This window comes from Falco cherrug, chromosome W (genome assembly GCF_023634085.1).
Source record: "Falco cherrug isolate bFalChe1 chromosome W, bFalChe1.pri, whole genome shotgun sequence".
Lineage (NCBI taxonomy): Eukaryota > Metazoa > Chordata > Aves > Falconiformes > Falconidae > Falco > Falco cherrug.
In genome coordinates, this window is record NC_073719.1 from 5,523,446 (window position 1) to 5,548,024 (window position 24,579).

Here is a 24,579-nt window from a genome sequence, read left to right on the forward strand (position 1 = left end):
ATGAATGGGAAACCTTTATTACCTCTAGTAGGATGTCCCCGTGAAAAATGGCTCTGAATTTAGCAATCAAGATAGAAGGCATAATTTGCAAAACTGGTTGCATGGGGTTTGGAGTGGATTCTATTCTACCTGACAGATCAAGAAAGTTAATCATCAAGTGGCAGTTTCAGGGAGGAAACCCCAGTACATCTGACAGCTATCTAAACAAGAGCTATAGAACATATTTGCACTATGTTAAAACAGTGTATTGAGATTTCCCTCAATACAAAAAGTAAATGAAGGCACAAAAAGAAGAAAGGTGAAAAAATTGGAAATTGTTTATTTGCTGCATAAGGAAACTTCTTGTAAATTACATATAAAGAAACTTGCTATGCTGTAGTGTGTAATTTTAATATTCCGCAAAGATAATTGTATACAAACCAAAACAAAGTAGATGACTAAATCCATCAGGCAACCTACACAACGGTTTATCAAATTTTATACTTTGCAGCACTAGCATGCTTAAAATCTTGTTGTTCATTTTGAAGTGCTGCAAAAAAATTCTTTTCACATATCTTTGGAGTATTTTTAAAACCATCTAACTATAAAATACTTTTCAAAATTAGCAGGCATTAGTTAAAGCACCCAAGAAAAGTAACACCAAGGTCTAACTGATGCAAAGGTGTGAGTTTTGGTTTTGTTTTTAAAATCCATTTTAGTTTTATCAGAGTTAGGAATTATTAAAGTGCACTATGAGTCCAGTCAGCCTGAGGCACTGCTGACCCTTGTCATATTATGACTGTATATAAATTTAATAGATTATATAGCTCTAGAGATTTCTCTGTTAGAGACATACCCAGTAACAGGAATAAAACAAATACCATAGTGAAGCTGCAAGCTAGTTAGAATGGCTGTACCCTCAAGTGCAGTGTATGCTTAGAAACATTTTTCCACAGTTTCATATTATACCACATCAGGCATTTTTATTTGACTTTTAAATTTAGAAGTGCTGATAAAGGCTTTACTGATGATCCTGGCTTCTAGAAACAACACACAGACATTTTTGACACCTTTTACTGTTCTCTACCTATCATTTCTACATTTGCTGAAACAGCAGGCTGAACTGCATTTTACACTTCACTGCTCTGGACCATGCTGACAGACAGGTCTATTATTCTATAATGATCTTTTTTTCACACTGAAAACTCTTCACTATGCTTCACTATTACTGAATACTTGTGGGTATAAAAAGAAACTCTCTAAAGCATGATTACCTAAAAATATTTGTTAATAAGCTTAATACAAACATTATGTAGAAAAAATGGTTCAGTTACAAAAAAAAATATAAATCATTAGAGGGCCAATAAAAATATACCAAAGAGAAGTTCTTTACAAAAGTAAAGTTAGGAAGTATGAGACATTGACATTCACTGTAAACATCCTGTGTTCACTAGAATCCCTTGTCTAAAGTATATGTTCTGGTTTTGTTCCTGAGCTTCATGGCCAACACTTGCATAGATAGCTAAATCTGTCATAAAGGGTTGTTTATACAGACCCTTCTGTACTGCTTTGTACAGAACTTCAATAAACTAATGATTTTACTTTTTGAAATAGTTTCATTTACTATCAGGCAGTTCAAGGAAATTATGAAGCATGGTATGATTTTTGTGTACTCAGTGCATTGGATGGGTTGGGACAGCTACCTTATGGTGTATTAATCTTAAATATTATATTAAGAAGTGTAGCTGTTTGATATTTTGGCTTACCATAAATATCTACTTCTGCTCACTGCTGCAAGGCTCACTTCTGCTCTGCCAAAGACTGCATATGGCAATATGTCAGGAATCTGAGTGCTACAACATCAAGCAACTAAATTACTCCCCAATAACAAGATGCAGCTTATAAACAGTACAGAAGACCTAATGGAGAATTTCACCTTTACCTAGGCAACATGAGTGCTTTCCTCTTCAGGGGTCCTCAAACTTTTTAAACAGGGGGCTGGCGCGCGGATGAAGTGGCAGGAGGTCATCTGCGGCTGCTTGGTTTCCCCCCCCAAACCCCGGTGGGGGGGTTCTGTAAATACCGGGGGCCGGACTGAGGACCCTGGGGGGCCGTATCCGGCCCGTGGGCCATAGTTTGAGGACCCCTGCTCTAGATTAACCTCCCTCTATTTGAGGAAACCAGAAAGTACTTTCAAGGTAAACATGACATGGAGTGGCCTAAGCGAAAAGTCTGAAGAACATACTTGCAGTTTGGATATGAAAAGCAAGCATGTGTTTAGTTACTGCACATACAAATGCACATGGGAAGTGGTAGAGACAAACAAATCCACCTCACAAATAGCACAATAACACAAAAGCAGCAAATTGTCTATTTTAAATCTTATAAGGCAAATCTAGATAAACACCCATGACATAATTAATAAAAATGGGGAGTTTTCCTTGGCTTTTTTCTTTACTTTTTCTGTGATTGGCTTTTACACATTGATAAAATTTGTTTAAGCACTTTCTGGACATCTTCATCCATTTGACCCTAGACAAGGGGAAAAAGAAAAGATGATTGAATTCAAGCATCACTTTACTCCGTAAGAAGATTTACAAACTATTTTTTAGGTATATTAATTACATCAATTTCCCAAAAGGAAGTAGTGTTAAATTTGTGTTTAAACAGTCATACCTTTTGGGTAGGATGACTTAGATAAAAAATGCAAAGTTTTTACTAGATCTGCAGAAGAAACATCTTTCATTAAAATACCAATACTCTGTAACTGAAAATATGCAACCATACCTGCACAGCACAGAGAAGATGCATCCTGTAAACTGAGAAAATTTCCTGATGCTGTTTCTTTGTTTACTAGAAAATAGTTAAGCAGAAAGTCACGGAGCATTCAGAACTGTTGAATTCAGAACTCTCCAACTAGATTTAGGGAGCTCTGGGGAATTACAAACCATAGTTTTATGCATGCATGGAAAACCAGCTCAGACAGTACTGTGCCACTAGCCATCCAAAACAGAATTTGCTCGGAAGCGTAGTCTACAGAAATGCTGTAATTCTACCCATTCCAGTAAAAAAAGCTTGTGAGATGACAGTAGTTGTAAGAAGTGCTGAGTTTCAAAGATGTGGAATGAGCACATACTCTACTTCTGAGCTTATCAGCAATCAGAATTGAGGAAAGCCAACAATATTCTGACAAATCAACCCTCAACTGCAACCGAGCTCTTCCCTGATGTTAGTGACCCATCTGTCAGCTAATGCCTTCCCAGGGAAGAAGAGGTGCTTACAAAGGTCTCAACCCATGAAATCCTCAGCTAATTACTAAACATTCAAACAAGGAAAGTCAAACTCCTTTTTCATTATCACAGACTGCCACATCCCAGAAGCCATCTTTCCAAAATAATGTGAAGCTGTTAGGAAAGCTAGCCTACAAGAAGGAAAGAATGCTTTTGTCCTGTTTTAAATACTACCCACTTTCCTAATATGTTGAATATCTTTGTACCTTACACTACTTTGATGGTCCTTGAGCAGTGGGAGATGAAGGTTCCTTTTGGACTTGGTGGACTGGGATAATAAACAGCCATGGGCCTTTATACTGACAGGATGCAGTATGCTTATTTATTTCTTCCCACTGCAAGGGAATTTTTCTAGCTCATATACATATTGACTCTTCTGTCTGCTGGGGAGGATAGGAGAGCAGACACCAGGTAAGCCATTAAGGCTGGGAATTTTCTTTTCAGAGTTACTCCAGAGCTCTCAAAGGCCTCTGGCGGACAGTACCTTTTTTTCACACTCTACAGTGAACTAAAATGCTCTTTTGGACAGGCAAGCTCTTGGAAATGGCTCAACTTGGCTTAGAAGACTGGACCTTTCATGCACAAACAAGTACAATCTTAAAAATCTTTAAGCACTAGAGAAGTTCAGAGAATAAACTGTGCTCCCTATGGACTTGCTTGATTTGAAACTTCACACCTTCAGTGACTATTTTCTTTCAAGAAGTCAAACTTATTTTAGCTTAAAAAAAACCAAAAGACTTCATCTGATGAATCAATCCACAAGTTCCTGAGAAAAAACACAAATCCACTGCACACTGTCCATATTTTTCACAAATCAGGGTCTCAGCAGCAGGTCTGGCCACTGCATTCTACTACAAGTACAGGAACTTTGCTCTACTATTTATCTGAGGAAATATAGTGGGGAAACAGCTTTCTTTAGTTAGACTGTTTCTGAGGAGCAATTTGTGAACTGCAGATTCCAAAATGTTTCAGACCATTATAGAATTTCTGGATGAAAATTCCTTTCCTTGTACTCATTGACTGTGCTCCATTTTAAATAAGGCAGAGTCAGGAATGGCACACACATCTTGGGAGAACTGGGAATAATGGGTTTGTGAATTATCACACTTATAGTCAGTTGGTTTTGCAACTGGTTCACTTGTTGTAATGCCTCCAGCTGCTGGCTTTGTCTTTTGGGGGCACTGGTTGAGTAGGAAAGCTGAGAAAAGCTGTTCAATGCTTCTTTTAATTTGCTAAGTTCCTTGGACATTTCATTGATCTAGGGAGGCAAAAATAGGTTTTCATGAAAAGCTACAAGGCATACTGTATATTCATGGGTCTCATCTTGGGAGTATTTGTGACTTAAATTTAAGAAGTAGGGAAAACCAAGATGTAAACTCAATGGACAGACATGTAAGCAAAGGGTTAATGCTTCTCTGTCCCCCCTCGTAGCCCTGCCAATTTAAAATGCATTCCTTGTTCTGAAAGCCAGCAATATTTACAAACAAGGATTGTTTGTAAACATTTACCACCTTTACAGACACTGCTGCTGAACACAAGACAAAAACATACCAAACATAGGCCAGCTATTCACAGCCAACAAAATACATAGCTTTTTATAAAGAAATTTGTAGTGATAGATATGGTAGTTGCAGAGTAAAAATAGTTGGTTCATGCTGACATTGAGATGATATAGTAAACTCAGTGAAATTTTGTTCCTTTCTGATATTTTATTTTCTTGTCTCCTCTGGAATCTCTTCCTGCTGTAAATCCCAATTCTTTGACTTCAGTTGCCTAAACAGTGTGAATCCAACCTAAGCAGAACTTAAAAGAGGTAAATTGAAAGGTCATGCATATCTCCACAGAAGAGGAAAACCAACTGTAAAGTCAAACATATTGAAAACTTCTTTGACTTTGATATCTGAATTTTTAGATGGGCAAATGCACTCAGAAGTTACTCTACTGTGACACTTGACACAACATTGTCTATTAGGTCACCCATGCACCATCCAACATGTTTTGCAGTCTGAACTCATGTGCTACCTGAATCACTAACCTTTTCATCTTTATCCTCTTTTGGTTTTGATGAGCTTTCAGAATATCTTTTCATTTCAAGATCATCTTGAGCTTGATGGTACTTTTGGTGAAGACCAGTCACCTCCCGTTTCTTTGCTTCAAGTAGAGTATGCATACCTTCTTTCTCTTCTTTCAAGTGCAAAACTTAATTTCTCAGTTGCATAGCATCTAAAGACACATTTTCCTTCTCTTTGATTACATCCTTCAGTTTGGTAGACAAAACACTAACTTCACTCTCTAATGATGACTGGAGCTTTTCATATGTAGTCTTGGGTACCATTGCTTCATTAATTGCAACTTTTTCTTCCAGTAATTCCTTCTGTAGGTTTCTTACTTCACTTTCCTTGTTGGTAAGCAGTCCTTTCAGCTCATTTATTTCTTCCTCCATTTCCTTTACAGTATTTCTGAGTCCATTCATCACCTGACGGTGATTGGCATTTGTTTCTGAGTGTCTAATAGTTGCTTTAGTACTTCTGCTTCATCTAATACTTTTGTGTACTGGGTTTTCATTTCTGATAACTCATTCTCTGCTTTGTTTTTCAAAGAATTTGTTACCTGGATCAGTTTTTCATGTTCATCCCTAGGAATGTAGTCCAAAGCTATATCATCTAGAGCTTTTGTCTTCCTATAGTCTTCAAGTTTTGTTTGTGCTTTGTACAACTGAGACAATTCACTGTTTTCTGTTGAGCTCATCTATCATTCTTTGCATTGCATCTTTCATTTCTCCAGCTTCAGCACTAGATTCCAACTGTGTCCAATTTGTCAGCTTGTCCTGTAGCCTTTTAATTTCTTCTTGCCCTTCTTTGTACCTCTCATTGTCAATCAACAATGCTTTCTCTTGATTAATGTTATCAATAACTGAACAATATGAAATCTTTATTTCCTCACACTCTTCCACAGACAATTTGCTTGCCACATTCTTCTCTTTCTTCAAACTTTTTCTGTAGTGCTCTCACTTTCTCTTTTTGTCTTTCACTTTCCTCCAATGCTCTCTTCAATTCTTGCTTAAGCATTTCAACTTCTTTGCATGTAACCTTCAACCTACTCAGTTCAGAATTGGTTTCTTCACTTTCAGAGGAAAAAACACTCAGCTTCATTTGCCTTTGTACATTCAAAACCTCTTTCACAGCTTCCTCGTATCTGTTTTGGATTTCTTGGAACTTTACGTTAAGATCAGAACCATTTCCTGAAATGTCTGTGCTATTTAAATGATCTGTTTTGGGGACTCTAGACTGGACCTGAGCTTCTATGTGCTTTCTTTTGGCTTCAGAATTCTCTAATTTCCTCTGCATATCCTTTAAGTCTTCCTGGAGGTATTTCATTTTTACTTCACTGGGGCTTGCCGATTTTTCTTAAATTTGGGTGACATTTATTGTAGACCTCAGCTCCTGAGCGGAGAACTCACTTTATCTGTCTGCTGTTTGATCAAACTCTGTTTGGGATGAACGATAAGTTTCTGTGGTTGAATCCATTTCTTTAGGTGTTCTTTCCTGTGCAAAAAGAAACCCAAACAATTGCACAATAAAAACAAGTACATGATTATATTTTTTAGAATAGAGCAAGCTAGGAAATCTTGCCACATCCTACAGAGACAGACAATTAAAGCACCATGGAAAAAAGTTTTTAGAAAAATTCAAAATGCAGCTGCTCCCATTTAGTCATCTACAGCAAGAGAAGGCAATAAGTGCCAAGCTCCTCTGAAAGTCTGGTCTGATCTCCATAAGCTAATAATCAAAGCTATGCAAATTAAAATTCTGCTAATACAACTGTTAACATATTTTAGAATGTGGTTATCATAATAAACAGTTATTCAGTAATTTATGGGAAAAATGAGAAGATCAAAACACTGATTGAATCCTTTGGGACAGAGTGTTTCCATGATCTTACCACCAACAAGCTCATTAAATTATCTTCACAGCACATCTCTCTAAAACAGTAAGCAGGTCTTTGTTCTGCTAGCAGATTAACAGAGAACTAGAACAGCACAAAAATATGCCACCTGTAATTTGTCCTTTAGCTCCTTATTGTGCAATGTCAAGGAAGTGATTTTTGCTTGCATCAACAGAAGTAGATCTTGCTGGTCAGCTTCAGAACTCACATCCAATAAACTATCCACACCTTTAGAGAGGAAAAAAAAAGGATTCAAAAGCTTTCAAAAAGATGATCTGGTAGATAGTTAGTTATTCTAACCTTTCAAATGAAACAGTTTGTTCCCATGACCACTAAGTGTGAACAGTGAACTGTTCCTAGAAACTGTTTCCCAAAAATGTGTTAGATCACCCAATAGAAGCAGGAGGTTTTGGTGGGGAGCTGCTAGTGAAGTTACAAAACATTACTCCCAATTCTTATTGTGTCTCACATTCTAAGTGGAAAGAAACAGTGGATTTCTGACAAGATTTCAACATGAATGTTGTTGAAACACCTAACCAAATACAAAAATAAGGATTAAGTGTTATTGTATACTTGTTGTGCTGTCACTCAGTCTGTCTTTATTATCTCAATGCAAGAAGCTGAATTCTTCCTGCTGAGACAGAAAAAGAAAATGCTTTCCCAGAAAGCAGATGTAAAGTTGGACAGTTCACCAAAGATAAGTAGAGATAGTATAGATCTTGCCGGATAAAGCCTGTCAAAGTGGGTTTCTTTTATTTCTGGGGTCTTGTTTAATTGTAGCATGTGACAAGTATTTCAAAGTCCACTAAAGACATTCAAGTTCCATTGCCCAGTTCTCAATAAAAGTTAAAGAAACACGGGCAACTATCTCATAGGTAGTTTGGAAGGCTGCAGCCCCTGTGATAAATAATTGCAATATAATGTGATATATTAAAAAATATATATATTCAATACAATAAGGTAAAGATCAGACAGAATGCACACACATATTTCCCTGATGTATTTGGTGAAAGGGTCTCTACTTTTCACATTGCACAATGCCATACACTTCACTGGTATTAGATAATGAGCTCTCACAGCATTAATACTTTCATAACCATATTCCTAAATACTTACTAACTTATGACTAACTATTTACATATTCAGTAAATGCGACGAGCAAGGGAAAGCAAGCAGCCAACTCAATATGAGTGATAGAGCAAGCTTCGATTTATTATGGCGCGATTATGTCTTATATACAGTTCCAGTTAATTATGCCTACAAATCATCTGCTGATTGGCTAAGCTCTAAAGGGTTACACTTTCATACATCCTCCTATTTGCGGTTTCTGCGGATAGCTAGCTACATATATTTTTTTTCCCTCTCTTGTCTACGCGAATTCCTCAAAGTTATTTACAACATTAGGCACAAGGTCAGCATGACCTTATCTCTCTTCCCTTTTAGCAAGCCTGGTAATTTTCCATTTTTAGCAAGCCTGGTAATTTTCCATTTTTAGCAAGCCTGGTAATTTTCCATTTTTAGCAAGCCTGGTAATTTTCCATTTTTAGCAAGCCTGGTAATTTCCCGCTGCGGCCTAGCTTGGTTCACTCCAGACTTATGTCAAAAGCTGTATCACACAGTCCTTCTATGGAACCGTGGCTGTTCTCTTTCATCCATTCTGCAACAATTCCCCCTTTTTCTTTTTGGACAAGGAAAACTGGTCCAGTTACACGCTCAAATAATTTTCGAATACAAGAGAGAGCACAGCTTAAACATATAAATCCAATGATAACAATTATTACTATAAGCAACACACTTTGCAACAGTCTTTTTAACCAGCCTCCTATCCCAAGCCAATTTGTTAAGCTTTCAAGGCCAAAAAATCCAACATCTTGTTGAATTTTTTGAGAATGTTCCATCAATTGTTTGATTTCTTTATGTACGGAGCTTGAATTATCTTCAAGGTCCATACACCACATGCCTTCAAAATCTTCACAGCCATGTCCATGTGCTAATAGTAAAAAGTCAATGGCCATGCGGTTTTGCAAAACAGCATGTTGAACAATAGTTAAACTATCAGCTAGGTCTGATAAAACTCTGCTGGTGAGGTTGGCTTGTTTAACCACCCAACAAGACAGCGTTTCTAAATTTTTGTGGGCCCGAGCAGCGGCGGCACCTGGGATAAATAACGAAGCAAAAAATACCTCCCATTTGTTCCAAAGTTGAACGTTATCATCACAGGTGTTACCAAGGATCTGGGAAGTGTCTCTTCTCCATCTCACTGGATTTGATTTGTTAGGATGAATATGTGGTAAGGCTAAACTCAGACGACCGATGGTACATGGACCACCTACAGGCATTGAGGGTATTCCATTCCATGCTCTATTACCACAAATAAAAAACAAACCAGGGGGTAATTTCCTAGGATATAATACTCCAGGTGCAGGATTAGACAGATTTCGACTGGTATGGTTACACCAAACACTCCAATTAAACTGATTCTTAATTGGATATACGGGAGTGATAGCAGTTGTACTACAAGGCATGTTAGAGGCTTCACCAGCACAAGGGTACCGGGAAGAATTCAAATATACACAATAAGAGGCATTTAGTGAATCGACTAGTTCGATTTCTTGAGGGCTAGGACCAATAGGGAGTTTGTCATCCCAGTTATCAAATTTTTCAAAAAAGCTGCTCATATTATTACCTCGAGCCAATATGGTAACTTTTGGCATCTGGTTAAGAGACTGGTTAAGGGCGATCCAATCTGAGTCATTTAACGGCACACCTACTAAACAAGTTAAAAAGGGTACGCTAGGGGTTGACAAACTCGCACAAAACGTGGTTGTGTTAATAGCTCTACTTAAAGTTACCCATACATTTTCTCACAAATCAAACAATGATTTAGGCACAAAAGCTACAACTACGACAACAAAATTAATTAACACAACAATTCTCAACATTATGCTTAAAATATAGCTAAAACAATATTAATAAATCAATCACGAGTTGACATTGGTTACTGGAGCATCAGTCACTGCTGCTTTGGTCCATTTTGCTGGGATCCACTGCGGCCCTGTGGGGGTAAGTACACACATATAACCTCTTCCAGCATACTTTACTTCTGCTGGCCCTTTCCACAAACTAGTTGAAGGATCCCTGTACATAACAAACATTGGAACATCATATTTACATGATTTAAGATACCCATGTAACCATGCAGGTGATTCTTGCTGTTCTGCAAATATACATAGATGATTCAACACAAAAAGAACTTTAGCAAGTCTCTCTTGTACATCTGTAATCTTCTCAAACTTTTGTAAATATTGCTTTAATGTCTGATGTGTTCTTTCAATGATTGCTTGTCCCGTGGGAGAGTGAGAAATACCTGTAATATGTCGCATTCCCCATGCTTGACAAAAACGTCTCATTTTTTCACTGACATAAGCAGGGCCATTATCAGTCTTTATTGTCTGTGGCACTCCCATGACAGCAAAACAACTTGTTAAATGCCTTATTACATGGAGTGCTCGTTCCCCTGTTTGTGCTGTAGCCCATACAAATTTACTATATGTATCAATTGTAACATGTACATATTTTAATCTGCCAAATTCAGCAACATGAGTGACATCCATTTGCCACAACTCTCTGGCTTTAAGTCCTCTGGGGTTCACTCCGATACCTAGTCCCGGTCCATGATGACTGCACGTAGGACAAGCTCGTACAATTCCTCTAGCTTCTTCCATTGTAATGTCAAATTGTCGATGCAGTCCCCGCGTGTTTTGGTGAAATGTGTTGTGTGATTCTCGTGCTTTAACAAACTCGCTTAGTGGAGCTGCTACAGACACGAGCTGGTCAGCGCGCGCATTCCCTTCCCCCGAACCTTCAGACCATTTATGACTTCTAATATGTATAACGCAGTAGGGTTGCGTGCGCTGCTGTATTGCTGACAACAGTTGCCTAAGGAGTTCAAACAGCCGTTGACTTTGCACTTCTTTAAGGCGAGCATCTTCAATTCGGCTTACGATTCCTGCAACATACATCGAGTCCGTTACAATGTTTAACCTCGCATGTATCCATTGGGTACATACCCATACAACAGCAGCTAGCTCTAAAGTTTGTAACGAATCTCCTGCTTTCGCAGGAAGGATTTGGTGGTGCCATTGATTGTTCTCGTGCCATGTTGCTGCTGCTTTTCTTGAGCGTTTCCCTGCATCCGTATAAACTGTGATAGCATCCGCTAAGGGTCGCTCACTTCGTTTCGGACGCTTTAACCAGTCATAATTACTAATCCATTTTAATATAGGTGCTTTTAAAGGCTCAACTTTAATCTCCAGAGCTTCACTTAATAAACTTAACTGTAAAGCTGATGAATTCTGCAACCACCACTCCAAGTCTTCTCTGCGTATTGGTAGATACACGACATTTGGCTCCATTCCGGTAATTTGTAAAATTCGCGTTCTTCCTTTTCGAATGATTTCTGCCAAATTTTGCGTTTTTTCTTGGATGGTAGTCTTTGGTTGCATTTTGGTAAAGATCCACTCTAATACTCTCACAGTCTCCCCTTTTTCTTTTTGCACTGTGTAAGTGCACCAGTAAAGTGTGAGGGACCGTTTAACACAGTGAGGTCTACAGGAAGATTAGGGTCAATTCGATCTACTGCACGCTCTACAACCCGCTCACTGAGTTGTTGAATCATAACTTGTTGATCCTTAGAAACAATAACAGTATTAGATGGATCTGTTCCTTTTAATAAAGGTCGTAACACGTCTAGTTCATCATTGGTGATGCCTGCTACTGGGCGTAGCCATTGGAGGTCACCCAATAACTTTTGAGCATCATTGAGGGTATGCAGATCTTTACAAATGGTTAATTTTTGTGGACTCACTTGTGACTGAGTAATATTCCAGCCAAGATATTTCCATGCGGGTGAACGCTGGACCTTTTCAGTTGCTATGACGAGATTTTGCGTCTCTAACTGTCATTGTAAAAAGGTCTCCTGTTGTTCAGTGAAAGGCTGTTTTTGAGCAAATAGAATATCATCCATATAATGGTAAATAATAACATGAGGCCATGCTTTTCAAATAGGTTGGAGAGCAGCATCAACAAATAGCTGACACAGGGTAGGGCTATTTTTCATGCCTTGTGGTAACACAGTCCATTCAAATCGCTGGTCAGGTCCCTCTCTGTTAACCGATGGCAATGTAAATGCAAATCGTTGAGTGTCATTGGGGTGTAGCTGAATCGTAAAAAAGCAGTCTTTTAAGTCAATTATTAATAAATGCCATTCGGTGGGCAACATAGCAGGATTAGGAAGACCCGGTTGTAAGGCTCCCATTGCTTGCATTTGTTGATTCACTGCTCGTAGATCATGTAAAAGCCGATATTTTCCTGATTTTTTCTGGATTACAAATATCGGTGTATTCCAAGGACTGGTTGACGGTTTAAGATGACCTTGTGTTAACTGGTCTTGAACTAGCAAATGTGCTTGTTGCAGACTTTCCTTTTTCAACGGCCACTGTCCGATCCAAACAGGCTCTTCTGTTAGCCATTTCAAAGGAATCGGGAAAGTCCAATTGACAGTGACCGTTCCTAAAAAGGTGAATTTGTGGTAAGTATTACTCCTAATTGATTCAACACATCTCTTCCGATGAGTGCATTCACTCCACTAGGTAAGGGCATAACAGTAACATGTAGTATCGCTGTTTTTCCATCTATGATGATTTGTATTCTTTGTTGACTGCGCTGAACAGGCGCTATTCCCCCTACTCCTTCAGCTCCTCCAGGGACGTGTTGCAGTGGCCAATAAGAAGGCCACTGACCACGTGCGATGATTGTGATAGCGGCACCAGTGTCCAAAAGTGCAGTCATGTGTTTTTTATCAGTCCCATGTACAAGAATAATTTGGGCGAGTGGTCGTTGATTCATAGGTACAGTCAACATTGCTAAGCCTCCTGTGGACCCAAAACCATCTGTCCCGCAATCATGATTGGAGATTGCAGACATTTGGTGAGTTAAGTGTTGGAGTGGTATTAATTGAGCAATGCGACTACCTTTAGGAATATATATAGGTGGAAAACTTGTTTGAACAATTATAAAAATTTCTCCTTTATAGTCACAATCAATAAGTCCTGGTAAAACAAAGAGTCCCTTGAGGCCAGTGGAAGAACGACCCAGCGGTAAAGCTCCATGAGGTTGTCCGTTTATCATTATAGGTCCTTTGATTCCTGTGGCAACTTTCTGTGGACGATTATCAAGTAGAGTAATGTCTATTGCTGTTGCCAGATCCAATCCGAGGCTCCCTCGGGTTGCTGGTCGTAAATTTGTGGCTGGTTGAAGGCGGGAGGTGTTGGTTGTTGGTTGGGGAGCTGGCTGGGGACAGTCATCGGCATGCAGGTTGCTGGAGCCGCTATTGGGGTCGGCGCGCCGTGACTCCTGGCGCTCCGCTTCCCGTTTCCCGAACGCCGGCAAGCTGCGGTATTATGATTATTTGACAGTTTTGGCACCATACTTGGCGTTCTCGACACTGCCGGCGCGTATGACCCGAACGTCCACAACGAAAACATATATAGTCCCGTCGATGGTGTATTCTGTCTCGACGTTCATCCGGAGGTTTCAGTGGAGCGAGGGCTGCAAATGCTTGCTGCTGAGCCTTAACTAAATTGTCCCCTACCTCCCTAAGCGCTTCAACTAACAGAGCTTGGGGTCCTACAGGAACTCTGCTCGTTCGCTCTAACATGGTTTCAATAGAGGCATCCAGAGGAAGAGTAACTAAAATGCCTTTTGTATAAGAGTTACAATTTTCCAGCACACATTGTCTTAACAAAGGTCCTTTCATAAAGTCAGCCATATCTGCACAATTAATAGCATCTGTAACCCTATCTACAAAAGAGGCAAAAGATTCATCCCTTCCTTGTTTGACTGACATATATGAGGGCGTAGCCGGTGTAGTTTTGACTTTTTGTAAGGCTCCTCGTGCTAGCCTCATAGACTCTAATAAAACATCTGGGCCAGATTGCATCTGCATTTCTACAGAAGCAAAGGGCCCGGTTCCCATAAATTGTTCTACTGTTAAACCCGCTAAACGATCATTCGGTGCGCGAGGCATATGTACAGACAGTTCACAAAGTTTCTGCCAATGGGCTTGCCATAACAACTGTTGTGATTGTTTCAAAATGAGTCTCATTATATTTTTAATGTCTTCTGGACAAAGCATTCCGCTACTCCAAATATAGTTTAACATTTGCCTTGCAGGTTCGCCATGTAAACCTGACTCATTAACTGTACTCCGTAACTGATTTAATATTTTCCAGTCTAAAGTATGATGTTCTCCTGTCATTACTCCTGCATTATCAACAGTATAAATTACTGGATAGGCTTGATGATTAATTTGAGCTACGACATCAAAGTCTTTTTGTTCCATCGCTTCTCGGACTATTTTGTCCCAACCGACTCGAATTAGTCGTGGCTGCGGGTGAAGGCAAGGCGGTTTAAAAGTTTTATTAGCTGAATCAGTTTTTAACTTCCCATCATCTGCCCCCTCATTTTTGTCACTTGTCTCCTCCTCAGTTTCACTTTCTTGTGATTCTCCCTGCACCTCCTCTTGAGGTGGTGCCGAGGGACAAGCTTTTTCTTCCGGAAGAGGAGGGGGAGGAGGATGGTCTGAGGGTCGGCGAACAACAGGAACAGGGATTCCCGAGGCAGGGGGGGTAAAATAATCACCTCCTGCCATAAGACGCCCAGCAGCCAGGTCAGACCGTTCGAGTCGGCTGGAAGCAGCTGCTGCCATTTGTTTTTCAACTTTATATCTTTTTAAACAATTAATAACTTCTCTCCAAGGTTTCATTAATTTCTTAGCAGCTTTATCATCATCAATTACTGAATCCCATAAACAATCCCCATAATTACGCCATTCTTCTACTTCAAACATATGCTCAGGATCTGCAAAATATCCTTTTGCTCTACCTAATGCAATTAACCCGGCCAGATCTTTTAAAGGGCCTACTCCCCGCTTTTCTAAAAAGCATTGTAAAAGAGCAAGTGCTACCTCTTTTTCCATAGCGCGCTTTAAACAGTTCTTTTCCTTGATTAAGATGCAGCCTTTTCCCTGGGTAGTCACTCACGGACGGTGAACCTTTCCTTGATTAATGTTGGTTCAAGCACGGATCGGGCACGATGCCAGCATCAGTCGATCTTTGCTCCCTGGTCGCTGCTACCAGTGCTTCTCCGTCCTCGCTGTCCGGTGAAGAACAGGGATTGGGGGTCCCTGTTCGGGCGCCACTTGCGACGAGCGAGGGGAAGCATGCGGCCGACTCAATGTGAGTGATAGAGCAAGCTTCAATTTATTACGGCGCGATTATGTCTTATATACAGTTCCAGTTAATTATGCCTACTAGTCATCTGCTGATTGGCTAAGCTCTAAAGGATTACACTTTCATGCGTCCTCCTATTTGCGGTTTCTGCGGATAGCTTTCTCTCTTATCTATGTGAATTCCTCAAAGTTATTTACAAGGTCAGCATAACCTTATCTCTCTTCCCTTATTAGCAAGCCTGGTAATTTTCCATTTTTAGCAAGCCTGGTAATTTTCCATTTCTAGCAAGTCTGGTAATTTCTCGCTGCGGCCTAGCTTGGTTCACTCCAGACTTATGTCAAAAGCTGTATCACACAGTCCTTCTATGGAACCGTGGCCGTTCTCTTTCATCCATTCTGCAACATTCCAGTTAATTATGCCTACAAATCATCTGCTGATTGGCTAAGCTCTAAAGGGTTACACTTTCATACATCCTCCTATTTGCGGTTTCTGCGGATAGCTAGCTACATATATTTTTTTTTCCTCTCTTGTCTACGCGAATTCCTCAAAGTTATTTACAACATTAGGCACAAGGTCAGCATGACCTTATCTCTCTTCCCTTTTAGCAAGCCTGGTAATTTTCCATTTTTAGCAAGCCTGGTAATTTCCCGCTGCGGCCTAGCTTGGTTCACTCCAGACTTATGTCAAAAGCTGTATCACACAGTCCTTCTATGGAACCGTGGCCGTTCTCTTTCATCCATTCTGCAACAAGTAAACATTAAAGTAATCCACACTTGCTTTATAAATTACATTGAAACAGATTTTGATTCCTTTTTGTTCCTAAAACTCAGCTAATTAATTCACAGGAGACTCTGCAGTTAGCAAACTAGATTAATAAGGTACTGTACTTTCCTTCCCCAAGCTTAATAAGAACAGAAAACTTTGATACTTTGCACACTTGGTCAGCAAAGGCAGCCTGCTCTTTTCCAGTCATGGGAGTTGAAGTTGATTAGTGTGGAGAGGACAAATCACTAAGCTGTAAAAGATTTTATATGAATACATATGTGCCCATACACACACACACACACACACACTAAAGAGTACTTTTCCCTGCACTAATGTAAGTCACAACTCTAGGTTAGTTTCAAAGAGCAGATCTAAGTATTCAGTGTTCTTCTGAGTCAGTATTATACATGCAGTATAGCTGCTATACAGGTAACATTCCTGTTTAACATTAAATCTAACTGTTAAACTGCATTTTGATACTATATAAAACTATTTAAGTATTTTAATTTTATATGTATATATGAATATAATAATGTGTGTGTATATATATATTTAAAATGTACATACTCACTTATGGAAATCAGCAAAACCAGGAGACCTTCAACTTTAGATCGAAGAAGCAATTGTACAGTAAAATTTGTACAGTTGTACATGATATATTTCAAGCAATTTTTTAATCAACCTAACCAACATGTTCTTTCATGGTGTCATCCTAATGTCAGGAAAAGCACTCACAGTAAGTCAGGCATATAAAATAACAGTGACAGAGAAAATCCAGACCACATAATGCTCAAAATGTTTTTCAACCCCTAAAAGCATCTCAAAATTGGTGTTTTCTTTACCTGAATAGGACTGATAGGCAGAGGTGGGGCTTTGCATTGTTTTGGAGTTCCACTTCTTTCTGAACTTAATTGAGAGCCTTGATCATGCTGAAAGTTTCACCAGCCAGAAAAGGTAGGTTTGATAGTTTGGTTAGAAAAGTTAGAGCAAGTTGTTTTATAAAAAAATAAAACCCCACATTAATATCAACTTTAGCAGCTCATGCAGTGCCTTATCGTTTTTTTCCTATGTAAAGACTACATCTCTACTAACGCAAAGATATTAAACATGCCTGACAATAAGAATATGCCCCCTTGTAATTTATGCTTCAGTGAAAACAAACAAGATTTAGTGAAAAAGCAGAAGCTGACAATAAGTTTAACACTAGTGATCTTAAATACTTCCATTCATACATAGTCCAGTCATGTAATTCTTAACAGCTACCATCTTTCCTCTCTATCAGCTTCTGCCTGAGCTCTCCAAACAACCCACCTCTCCACTCAGAGAAGGAACAAATCAATGCATTGCACCCTCATCCATTTTCCAGCAGGTCTACAAGATACTTGCACTCCAAGATATCATGATACTAAATGAAAAAAATGTAAAAAACTTATTTAATTGCCTAATTCTGCTGAGATTCTCACAGGTGGGTGTCTCCAGTAAGATGTGACCAGGTATAACCTTTAATTATGTGTTTTGGAAACAGAGAACCTTTCTAGATCATCTTCTCTACAGTTTGAAGAGATAGGGAGTCCAAGAGCCAAGATCCTGCATTACACATGAGAAAAGTGGAGTATTTTCCTGGCACACACACATTCTCCCTTCCCTTTTCTCAATGAGGGTGCTGGCTACTATTACAGAGAGAAGCTAAGTCTAAAAGTGATGTTCGTGAAACACATTTCTTAAATAAGCAACAAAAATCTTTCACATTACAGAGTAGTCAATGGCAGCGCATCTCACAGTGACATTTACTAGTGCTTCTAGTCATGTACATCACATTATTTTTTTTAAGTTACAAGCCTATATAGCCTGAGTATTTTTAAAACCAAAAGGACAAATACCTGCTTTACTTTTGTTGGTGACTTTGTATCTGTGAAGCAGAAAAGAAGTGGAATTAAGAATAGCTATCCAAGTTATTTGCCATTCCTAATCCATCTCTCAGCTCTACTTCCCACATCATAAATGCTTTGTTTGGTTTTTTAATTCCTGACTGAAATCTGAGAAATATACTTTAATTTCCAAATTCCATCCTTTCTCTGCTGCTTTTTGTGTTTCATATTGAGATATAATTCAAAGGATTGTGACAATTCTTATTCTACTATAGTCTCACACCATTCTTGCACATTATCTTCCTACTTTAGAAATATGTCTTAGCTTGACCATAAAGCCCTCTGTCTGCATTAGATCCTTCTCCAATCCCTCTACTGAGGAGCTATATTTCCACTTTTTCACATAATAAAAGAGGATCTATTCCAAATTGTATGCAAGACTTCACGATGCTGCTACATTAGCTTACATTTTCTTTCTACAAAACACCTCTTTTTGCCTTGCTCAGTACTTTATCTCATGCTAAATATTACCATTTATGGCAAAGACCACATTTTCCTGCTTTTGGGAAACCTCAGCCAGACCATCTTGAAGATGGCTTTTGAAATTTTTCAGACTGCCGTATGAAGTAAATTTGTTCATTGCTAAATATACGTGTAGCCAATTCAAGAAGTGACAAACTGCAGATCGTCATCTCTTACATACCCACATCCTGAGATAACTTTGATGATAGGAGATTCTGGAACCCTATATCCTTGGAGAGCTTGGAGTAATGCAGGGCATTCTGTTCAAAGACATCTACACCTTTCCTAAGAAAGGCTTCCACCATGTTAAGGCTACCAGCTTCACAAGCCATCATCAAAGCAGTTCTGGACAAAACAAACACAAAGTGTCAAGACTGTACTCTTTAAGCAGCAGCTCATTTTTTTCAGGAAAAATGTGTGACAGTTATTGTGCAATGAAGTCTAAGATTTTATCAACATGTGTATTGACACATACATGTAACTTTTGGTTCTCCTTACAAACACCTGCCTGTCCCTCCCCCACTTCCCCATACTCCCCAGCTGGATCATCTGCAAAGATCTGGCTTGCTTTGCACATGTCTCCAAACATTTTTAAAATTGGTTTCCTGAGGTTGGGGAGAGTCATAGATAGAAATGGCTGCAGGATTAAGTCAGACTATCAAATCTCACTGCCACACTCCAATTATAGCTCTGCAAGTGGTGGTACAACAAAGGAAACTTTGTGGTTGGTGTCTACTACAGGCCACCTGATCAAGAAGAGGAGGTTGACAAAGAGTTCTTTCTTCAACTGCAGGAAGCATCACACTTGCAGGCCCTGATCCTGATAGGGGCCTTCAACCACCTGAACATCTGCTGCAAAAGCAGCACAGCAAACTGCAAGTAGTCCAGGAAACTATTGGAGTGCATTGAGGACAACTTCCTAGTACAGGTGATAGAGAGCCCAACCAAAGGACAGGCACTTCTGGACCTGTTGCTCGCTAATACAGAAGAACTTATCAGAGAGATCAAGACTAGAGGTAGCTTGGGCTGCAGTGATCATGCTCTGGTGGAATTCTCAATCTTGAGGGGTACAAGATGGGTAAAAAGTAGAGACAGGACCCTAAATCTCAGAAAGGCAAACTTTCAGCTGTTTAGGGTGCTAGCATGTGGGATCCCTTGGGAAACTGCTCTCAGAGGCAAAGGAGCAAATGAGAGCTGGGAGATATTTAACGACAATTTTCTTAGGGTGCAAGAGCTCTCAATCCTGAAATGCAAGAAGTTGGGTAGGGGAAGCAGGAGGCCAGCTTGGCTAAGTCAAGACCTCTTAGCCAAACTAAACCACAAAAAACACAAACCCAAAATGCATAGGCAGTGGAGGCAGGGATATACATCCTGGGGAGATTATAGGGATATGGCCCAACAGTGCAGGGAATGGATCAGGAAAGCCAAGGCACAGCTGGAGCTGAACTTGACTAGGGACATAAAAATTAACAAGAAAGTTTCCTTCAGGTACACAGGATAACAAAGGAAGATGAAAGAAACTGTACCCCCCTGATGAGTGAAACGGGAGACTTGGCTACAACTGACATGAAGGTGGCTGTGGTACTCAACTTTTTTTGCCTCAGTCTTCACCAGCAAGTGCTCTAGCCATGCCACCCAATTCACAGGCTCCAAAAGCAAGGACTAAGAGAATGAAGTACATCCCACCATAGGAGAAGATCAGGTTTGAGAATGTCTAAGGAATCTGAATGTGCACAGCTCCATGGGACCTAATGAGATACATCCAAAGGTCCTAAGGGAACTGGCAGATGAAGTTGCTAAGCCACTATCCATCATATTTGAAAAGTTGTGGCAGACTGGTGAAGCTCTCACTGACTGGAAAAGGGGAAACATAACCCCCATTTTTAAAAAGGGAAAAAAGGAAGACCCACAGAACTAGAGGCAGATCAGACTCACCTCTGTGCCCAGCAAGACCATGGAGCAGGTCCTCCTGAAAACTGTGCTAAGGCACATGGAGAAGAGAGAGGTGATTGGTGACAGCCAACATGGCTTCACTAAGGGCAAATCGTGCCTGATTAATTTGGTGGCCTCCTATGATGGGGTTACAGCATTGGTGGATAAGGACAGAGTGACTGATGAAAAGGAAAAAGGCCTAAAACCCTAAAGATTCACCTGAGAAAAAGTCTCAGGTAGAAGTTCTGTCCTGCCTTACAAGATTGCTCAATTTGGTTACTGAGGAACCATAGCATGTAGTGCTGAATCGCCCTGTTCTTGCTCACTGTACCCAGGCCTAAGCCATTGTTGGAAATCACTGTACCAGGTACTAGAAATCATAAATTAGGTAGAGTTAGACACATCAATAGAAGAAAATGGTAATAAGCCAAGATTCACATACAAGATCCTGGCAGGGTCACTTATGAAAGAAAATTGAAAAGTTCAACTCTGAGGAAGACCACCTGACTGAAGCCAAAGGCCAGAACAACCCACTAAAAATTGATGCCACTCTGCCTAAACTCTGCCCAGGCCCCGCCTAGACTCTGCCCATCATTAATATGCAATGAGATGTTGTAATTACATGAATAATGTATGAGGAGGTGTTGCAATCATGTATGTCAAGTGTATAAGTTAGCCTGTTTTACACCTGTACTTCAGAGCAAGTTTCTGTGGTGCAAACCACCTCCTCCCCTGTGCAGAAAATAAATACCTTGCTGCTAAAAGTACAAAAAGTCTCTTAGCAGTTTTCTTCATTCTGAGGGTTTTTTTTGCATCACTGACATAATCTATCTGGACTTGTCCAAAGCTTTTGACACTGTCCTGCACAACATCCTTGTCTCTAAACTAGAGAGACAGGGATTTGACAGGTGGATCCCTCAGTGAATAAGGAATTGGCTGGATGGTCACACTCAAAGAATTGTGGTCAACAGTTCAATGTCCAGGTGGAGATCAGTGACAAATGGGATCCCTCAGGGGTCTGCATTGGGACCAATATTATTTAACATCTTTTTCAGGGACATGGACCTAATGTGCAGCCTCAGCAAGTCTGCAGATGATGCCAAGCTGAGTGGTGTGGTTGATTCACTGGAGGGAAGTGATGCCATCCACAGGGGCCTCAATAGGCTAGAGAGGTGGGCTCATGGGAACCTCATGAAGTTCAACAAGGCCAAGTGTAAGGTCCTGCATCTGGGTTGGGGCAATCCCAAACATAGATACCGGCTGGGCAATGAGTGGATTGAGAGCAGCCCTGCAGAGAAGGACTTGGGGGTATTGGTAGATGAAAAACTGAATATGAGCTGGCAATGTGAGCTAGCATCCCAGAAAGCCAATTGCATCCTGGGCTGCATCAAAAGAAGTGTGGACAGCAGGACAAGGGAGGTGATTCTCCCCCCCTCTACTCTGCTCTTGTGAGACCCCACCTGGAGTTCAGGTCTGGAGCCCCCAGTATAAGACAGACATGTACCTGCTCAGGTGCTATCCAGAGGAGGGTCACAATGATCAGGGGGCTGGAGCACCTCCTCTATGAGGACAGGCTGAGAGAGTTGGGGTTGTTTAGCCTAGAGAAGAAGATGGCTCTGGGGAGACCTTATAGCAGCCTTCCAGTACTTAAAGAGAGCCTACAGGAAAGATAGAGGGACTCTTTAGCAGTGAGCATAGCAATAGAACAAGGGATAACTGTTTTAAACTGAAAGAGAAAGATACCAGGAAGAAATTCTTTACTGTGAGGGTGGTGAGACAATGGAACAGGTTGCCCAGCAAAGCTGTGGATGTCCCATCCCTGGAAGTGTTCAAGGACAGTTGGCTAAAGCTTTGAGCAATCTGATCTAGTGGAAAGTATCCCTACCCATAGCAGGGGGGGTGGAACTAGATGTTAAGGTCCCATCCAACCCAAACCATTCCATGAATCTATGATTTCATTGCTGCTGTCCTTCACATGCTCCTTTTAAGACAAAAAGTTTTCAACCAAAAAGCCAAATAAATCCCAAAGCTCTTTAAAAGAAAAAAAAAAAATCATTAGAGTACAATCAATTCCCTCTCCAACACAGGGCAGGTAGACAATGCCAGATCCTAGAGCAAGGGTAACATCCAGGAGTGTTTTCTTAACAGACTGTATCTGGTTTTCCCTCAATGAATTGAAGGGATCAGAAGAGACGTATAGAACAACAACACACACAGTGTAAACCCCCACCTTTCAAGCATGCCCAAATATTACTTTCCAGCTTGGGTATAATTCTCCCTTCTCAATGTGAAAACATACTTAAGCTGTCCAGGGGAGGAAAAAAAAAAAATATAATGAAAGGCTCATGGGCCAAGATAAGGACAGGAAGATATTACTCACCAATTACCATCACAAGCAAAACAGACTAAATTTGGGAAAGTTTAATTTATTGCCAATCACAATCAGAGCAGGGTAATGAGAAATTAACCTAAATCTTAAAACACCTTCTCCCCACCCCTCCCTTCTTCCCAGGCTCAACTTTACTCCTGATTACCTACCTCCCCCCAAGTGGCACAGGGGGAGAAGGAATGGGGGCTGCCGTCAGTTCATCACACATTGTCTCTGCTACTCCTTCCTCCTCAGAGGGAGGACTCCTCACACTCTTCCCCTGCTCCAGTGTGGTGTCTCTCCCACAGGAGACAGTCCTTCATGAACTGCTCCAGCACGGGTCCCCCACAGGTTCACAAGTCCTGCCAGGAGCCTGCTCCAGTGCCAGCTCTCAATGGGATCACAGCCTCCTTCAGGCACATCCATCTGCTCCGATGTGGGGTCCTCCATAGGCTGCAGGACAACCTGCTTTACCATGGTCTTCACCATGGGCTGCAGGGGAATCTCTGCTCTGGTGCCTGGAGCACCTCCTCCCCCTCCTTCACTGACCTTGGTGTCTGCAGAGTGGTTTCTCTCACATAGTCTCACTCCCCTCTCTTCCAACTACTGTTGCCCAGCAGTTTTATCCCCTTTTTAAATATGTTATCACAAAGGGGCTACTACCATTGTTGATTGGTTCAGCCTTGCCCAGCAGCACGTTCATCTTGGAGCCAGCTGGCATTGACTGTTGGACACATAGACAGCTCCTGGCATCTTCTCACAGAAGCCATCTCTACAGTCCTCCCCTGCTACCAAAACCTTGCCACACAAACCCAATACAACATGCTGTTTTCAAAGGTTCTCCCCTTCCTCTGCCAATAAGGCTTCTCCTTTTTAAGTATAAACTTTACTTTTGTGAACAGGAGATGCAAGAGTAGTCACTCTCCTTACCAGAAGGAAAGTGAGAAGTAAAACGGTATATTCCATTCCATCCACTCCACTGAGGCCAATTGTATGAGGCTTAACAAGAAGTGCTGGGTCCTGCACTTGGGTCACAACAACCCCCCACAAAGCTACAAGCTTGGGGAAGAGTGGCTAGAAAGCTGCCTGGTGGAAAAGGACCTGGGGGTGCTGGTTGACAGCCAGCTGAACATGAGGCAGCAGTGTGCCTAGGTGACCAAGAAAGTGAATAGCATCCTGGCTTGTATCTGAAGCAGTGTGGCCAGCAGGACAAGGGACTTGATCGTCCCCTTGTACATGGTACTGGCAAGGCCACACCTTGAATACTGTGTTCCATTTTGGGCCCATCACTTCAAGAGGGACATTGAAGTGCTGGAGCATGTCCAGAGAAGGGCAGTAAAGCTGGTGAAGGGTCTAGAGAACAAGTCTTCTGAGGAGCAGCTGAGAGAATAGGGTTGTTTAGTCTGGAGAGGAGGAGAGCTGGGGAGACCTTATTGCTCGCTACAACTACCTGAAAGGAGGTTGTAGGCAGGTGGGGGTAGGTCTCTTCTCCCAAATGACAAGCAACAGGACAAGAGGAAGTGGCCTGAAGTTATACCAGGGGAGGTTTAGACTGGATATTAGGAAAAATTTCTTCATGGAAAGGGGGGTCAAGCATTGGAACAGGCTACCCAGGGAGG

At 40.8% G+C, this 24,579-nt stretch overlaps 1 pseudogene; it reads right to left on the reverse strand.

Annotated features, from left to right (window-relative positions):
- Window positions 1-330: 330 nt before the first annotated feature.
- Window positions 331-9,229, reverse strand: LOC129734623 (ankycorbin-like; annotated as a pseudogene).
- Window positions 9,230-24,579: the final 15,350 nt, after the last annotated feature.